This window comes from Eutrigla gurnardus (genome assembly GCF_963514095.1).
Source record: "Eutrigla gurnardus genome assembly, chromosome: 19".
Taxonomy (NCBI): Eukaryota; Metazoa; Chordata; class Actinopteri; order Perciformes; family Triglidae; genus Eutrigla; species Eutrigla gurnardus.
The window spans coordinates 3,047,607-3,053,723 of NC_139930.1; the positions used below are offsets into that span (position 1 = coordinate 3,047,607).

At 40.0% G+C, this 6,117-nt stretch overlaps 1 long non-coding RNA gene across 1 annotated transcript; it reads right to left on the reverse strand.

Annotated features, from left to right (window-relative positions):
• Positions 1 to 4,610: 4,610 nt before the first annotated feature.
• On the reverse strand, positions 4,611 to 6,117 carry LOC311030214. Its single transcript, XR_014598949.1, has 3 exons — positions 5,965 to 6,117; positions 5,480 to 5,575; positions 4,611 to 5,119 (listed from the first exon to the last, which is right to left on the reverse strand). It is a non-coding gene; the product is annotated as an uncharacterized lncRNA (long non-coding RNA).

Genomic DNA, 6,117 nt, shown 5'->3' on the forward strand with positions numbered 1-6,117 from the left:
AACCTTCAATGTCAATGGATGAAACAACACAAGTGAAGCTGAACTCTGTACAGCAATAGCTGCTGCCTGCACTGCCTGTAAGCATGGAGGCATAGCTCTATGGGATCAAGTTTAGAAGAGTAGTAAGCTATCGGTTGTAGTTTTTGTCCAAAAGGCTGTTAGAACGCTGGTCATGAATCCTTGTCTCGCGTCACATGTTTGGATGGAAGGTTTTTGTAGTCTGGGAGTGCTGATACTGATGTGCTCACTAAAACCTGTTTTAGTTGTTTAAAGGATTGTTCTGCCACTTGTGTCCAAATATTATCTCTGGCTGCCATAGGTTGATCATAGGTTACACTCTGCAGTGGTTGTGCTAATTCAGCGTAGTTAGCAATCCATTGCCTGCAAAAGCCTGTCATGCTTAAGAACGACATCATTGGCTTTTTTGGTTTTGGTTTTGGAGCTTGCAGAATAGCTTCTTTACGTTTGTCATCGAGATGTTTTCCTTCCTGAGATATGTTAAAACCCAAATACTTCACTGTTTGTTTCCATAACTGGAGTTTGTTTCTGCTTGCTTTGTGACCTTGTTCAGCTAAAAACTTCAGCAGTGCCAAAGTGTCTGTTTTACAGTCAGCTTGAGCTTTTGAAGCTATCAGAATATCATCAACATACAATAGAATTTGGCTTTGTTTTGGTGTGTTAAATTTAGCTAAATTTGATGACATCACCTGTGTGTGTGTATGTGTGTGTGTGTGTGTGTGTGTGTGTGTGTGTGTGTGTGTGTGTGTGTGTGTGCTGTGTATGTGTGTGTGTGTGTGTGTGTGTGTGTGTGTGTGTGTGTGTGTGTGTGTGTGTGTGTGATGTCAGGTGATGATTCTCGGTTCCGGGGAGATGAGTCTCGATGCCGTCTGAGTCCTCTGTCTCTTGCCCCTCCTCCTCGTCCTCCTCCGGACCTGCAGCCTCTCACCCAATGTCCAGTTTTAGCAAACATCGTTCCTGTCTCTCGACCTGCTCCCCCTCCGCGCCCCCTCCTCTCCCTCCTCCTCCTCCTCCTCTCTCTCTCGGTGCACCATCTCGGTAAAACACATTGCAATCACTCCTCCAATCATCATCATCATCATCATCATCATCATCATCATCATCATCAAAACAAAGTAGTCACTTATCTCCTCCGTTACCTTGTTTCTGTGTATGTGATGAAATAAGAGGATTGAATGTCTTACCGCTACGGGTTTTACCCCCTTGTTCTGCGTCCCATGGGTGCCCTGGTATTTGTGGAGCGGAGGCTTCTGGCGGTTCGGAGGAGGCCGGAACATGTGCCGGCCTGGGGTGGAGTGGAGGTGGCCGCAGATGAGGCTGATCTGGGTAGGGGGAGGGACAGGCGTCGGACCCAGAGGGACTTCGTCATCATCTCTCCGTTGTTCTGGGCGAGAATAAAGAACAGGATAAAGATTAGAACTTGTCTGTTTGTGTGTTTCTTTTTCTTTTCTCTCCTGCATACACTTTACATCTCCTCTATACTCAGCTTCCGTGTTCCGGCCGCAACATGACATATTTTATTTATATCTAGTTCACTTTATTCTATTTTATTCTATATAGGTTGTATATATATTTTAGAATAAACAAATATAATTTAAAAAAACTTATGTTTGTCTTACCTGAGTGATAGCGCTTTTCCCTTTTTTTGTTAACTCAGGCGGCCTGGTGGATCAAAGTAGTTCCCGTCGTTCCAAAGACGTCCCTTTACTGGTCTCAGACCCAGTACTCCGAGGGATTTGACCTCGGATTTTTTACTGACTTAGCAAGACTCCCTCCGAATCAAAACTTCCCGATAGGAGAATCCCTCCTCTCTTTTTTTTTGTAACTGGTCAACTGTAGTCAACACAGTTCTCTGTGTCTTGCTAAATGAGTAGAAAACCTTTCCACACGATTTGGTAAAACCCTTTCTCGGCAAGTTGAGAATCCTGGATAGCTTCACGGCGCTTTTCGAGCCTCAAACCCACGGACTTTAAACCTAGCTGCTCTACTACTGGTTCCAAACACAGTCTCCGAGATCATTTATCTCGGTGTTTTACCAAATGGTGAAAACAACCCTCACTCAGGAATTTTCTTTTTTTTATGTTGAGTAAAACCTTTTTTCTGATTCAGTAAATACTCTACCTAATTTCTTTTTGATTCCTCAGATTCCTCCTTCGTTCGGACCCCGTCACTGCTCTCCTCTCCAGCCGGGCCCGCCTTGCAAGGTGTTCAGGTCCGGTGGTTGGAGAAGAGAAACAGATATTGGGCCCCACGTTGGGCACCAAAATGTTAAAAGAATTTGTCCATAAACGAATAAATTCACCCAAGGAGGAGATCGGAGACAGAAGTAAAGTCGATGTCTGACTTTAATCTTGATCAAGAGAAGCAGTTACAATGCAACAACGTGTGAGGATGCTACAGAGGAAGTGCTCAAATCACTGTTGTGACTTCTTTTAAAGGCACAGGAGATAATACGTCATTGACAGTTAATCTTCATGCAGAACTAGACATCATGACTACCAGGCCTCTGATAACATTTAGGTCAGCCATGGGGAGACTAAAGTAATAAACAGTTCAACACATAAAGCTGTAACCTGAACAAAGAAAACTTTAAGACATGAGGTTATACAAAATGTTATAACAGTTCAAATTTATTAAGGGATAACCCCTTGAGATGCATCATCTCGTCTTCCAGGGGGTCCTATACATCAAAACAATCAGACAATACAATACAATACAATACAATACAGTCACATATACACAACACAAAACATACACTTAAAGTGTACACAACAGCTCCCAAATCCCTCCCTCCCGCCCACCCCACCACACCCCATCAGCCCATAACCCCATCACAAGGGCAAAAAAAAGAAAAAAAAAAAAAAAAAACTAATAGCAACAGCAGGGGGTCTGAAACAAGGACATTAGTGAAGTCTTGAACAGATGGAAAGAAGTGACAGATCTAATAGATAGTGGTAAATTATTCCAGTCAGAGGGGGCTTTGTGTTTGAAAGCACGTCTGCCAATTTCTTTTGAGGTTCTTGGGACAGAAAAAAACAGCTGATGCGAGTGTCTGACAGAGTAAGATGGTCGGTAGAGAACTAGATATTGTTTTAGGTAAAGTGGATAATTAAGGTGGACACATTTATAAATAAACTGAAGCCAATGAAATTGTCGCCTATACTGTTAAGAGGAAGCCAGTCAAGGGTTTGATACATAATACAATGATGGGTCCTATAAGGACATCTTAAGACAAATCTACAAATACTGTTAAATGCAACATCAAGAGAGTGAAGGTATTTCTCTGCTGTGTTTTTGTATATAGTGTCAGCATAGTCCATTATTGGTAGTAGCAATTGGGTGGAGATTCTTTTCCTTACTTGAAGAGTGAAACAATTTATGGAGCGATAAAGTATGCTAAGATTACGATTTATTCTATTTACAACAGATTCAATGTGTGGCTTGAATGTTAATGTACTGTCAATCCAAAGACCCAGGTATTTAAATGTGTCCACTTTTTCAAAGGGAGTCCCATCATTAAAGCAGACAGACAGTTCAGCAGAGTGATGCGCCAATTTATGAATGGTACCAAACAACATAAGACATGACTTCTTTTTGTTTAATAATAATCTGTTGTGGCTGAGCCAGTCCTGCACCCTAAAAAATCGAAAGTTGGGACAACTTACAATTTTAAGGCAACAAACTGCAATAGAATTTTAAGTTGGGAATGACAACTTAACTTTTTAAGTTCTGTTTTTGAGTTAGTAAAACTTTGAATTTCAAGTTCTATTAACTCAACCTGAAGTTGCAGTAACTCACAATCTTGAGTTAGGAAAACTGTAAAACCTTAGTCATCTTGACTTAAGTCTAAGTTGCAGTAACTCTTAATTTTGAGTTGAAAATACTTTAAATCCTTAGTCATCTTGACTTAAGTCTAAGTTGCAGTAACTCGTCATTTTGAGTTGAAACTACTTTAAATCCTTAGTCATCCTGACTTAAGTCTAAGTTACGGTAACTCGCAATTCTAAGTTAAGAAAACTTTGAAACCCAAGTCATCTCGACTTATGTTTACGTTGCGGTAACTTGACATTTTAAGTTGTGAATACTTTAAATCCTTAGTCATCTCGACCTCTCAAACTTGCAATAACTTTGAAATATGAAAACTTTAAAGCCATACTCATAACCCAACTTCAACCTGCAGTAACTCAATACATCATGCATGAAACAAATTACAGGGGCTATAATATCTGAATTCAAATCTTTTTTTATTGAACATGTCTTGCATGTCTCAAATGCTGTGCAAAAGCACAGAAGACCAATAGCTCACCCGATCAGGTGAAACAGTTGCTTTCTTAAAACATTGAAATATCAGCACGCGCTGTATTAAAATCCTTTGTATCGAGTGTCAACGACTCAAACATTTCGAAATCCAAACAGGAATGCATAATACAGCATTATATAACTGCTAACGTGCAAGATTCTTTAGGCACTTACAATAAGAGTTGGGTAGAAGGAAGGTATACCAATTTAAATGTAGAAACTGCTCTTCAAGAATCAAATTAAACTGAAGAGAAATTAACAAAATACCAGATAAAATCCTTCCAACTCAGTACCTTATGTGTCATAGATAGTGAGTGAGTGACTGGCGTGCGTGCGAGTGTATGTGTGACAGGAAGAGAAGAGATATATGGGGGACTGAGTAAAATAAGTAAATATACAAAAGGGCAGCATGAACATTAACAATTTAAAACATGCCCAACATTAGTTTGTTTTCAACAGTATTTGCAGCTCAACATTAGGTTCTGACACAGGGTTACAGAAGAAGTTTGTTTTTGAGGGATCTGACTCTTGCAGAGAGATCTGTCCCCAGCTCCAAGAAGAGCTTTTGAAACGTTTCAAATGTGTATCGCAGTTCCTTGGGAAACTGGATGTTCAGGGCGTATATCAGCCCAAAGAGCAACGCAAGGGCCGTTGGCAGGTCAGGGAGGTCTTGCAAGACGATTTGTTCTTCTAAAACCACAGCTACGTTTTGAAGTCTTGCAGGAGCGGAACTTTGATCCTCCATCACCGAAAGTATCCCCACAATGAGACCCCTTGTCTTCTCCTCCTCTGGGTCAGTATCCTTGTGATGACAGACAAAAACAAATGTATGATTAATAAATGAAACAAAAGGTTTGTCTTTAAATTCCTATGGCTCAGAATAAGCTCTTACTCTCAAATAACTATACAAAAAAGATTACATTTATTTTACTTTGAGACACTTATGTTAAAAAACAGAACATTTCCATCTCATATGTAAGTAAATTCCAGACTGAATAAAGTAATAGCCAACGAAGTACATCTTTTTACGACACTTAATGCATTGACATAAAGAGGGCAAGGAGAACATTGGAATGGATCAACTGGATGAAAATAAAGGGCAGAGAGGTTAAAGTCAATAACAGAATAATCCAAGTGACGGTTGCTACTAATGACCACTCACCAGACAATTCCTGAACAGCTTCTCGTGACTCTCACGGAGAAATAAAGGGAGGCCCTTCAAAGCTGCGGTCTGTCTGTGTGCTGTTATGTAATTTGTCTTAAACACAAAGAGATGGATAAAAAACATTACTACAAAATCAAAGTAACATGTACTAAAGTAGAGAGCAAACAGGAAAACGTCAATGGTGAGTTTATCTGATATATTTCGTCCAATTTCAAATTTAATCACACAATTTACTGTATAACTGAATGAAGCACACATGGATTAAGTATTGGCTTACAGCTGTTTTCTTTCACGTCCAATAAATTGTAGACACATGCAAGTCTAAGGGTTAATCATAACTTGTGATAAATATGTGTATAGCTTTTTGACTGCTACACGTGCCACTTTCTTCTCTAATAATTAATTAATTAAGTAATTACCCGATGGGTAAGTTTCCACAACATGCAACTTATTACTGCGCTTACTGCGCTTAATAAATATACCTGTTCATCCAGTCTTTCAAGAATGTCATCCATCTCGGGGAGAGAAGCTGCCCCCCTGGCCCGATAGAGTCTGAGAAGTCCTGGAGTGTGCTCACTAATGGCTCCTCTAAAGTCATCTAGTAGCTTCTTGTTGGTGATCCGATAGAATTCTTC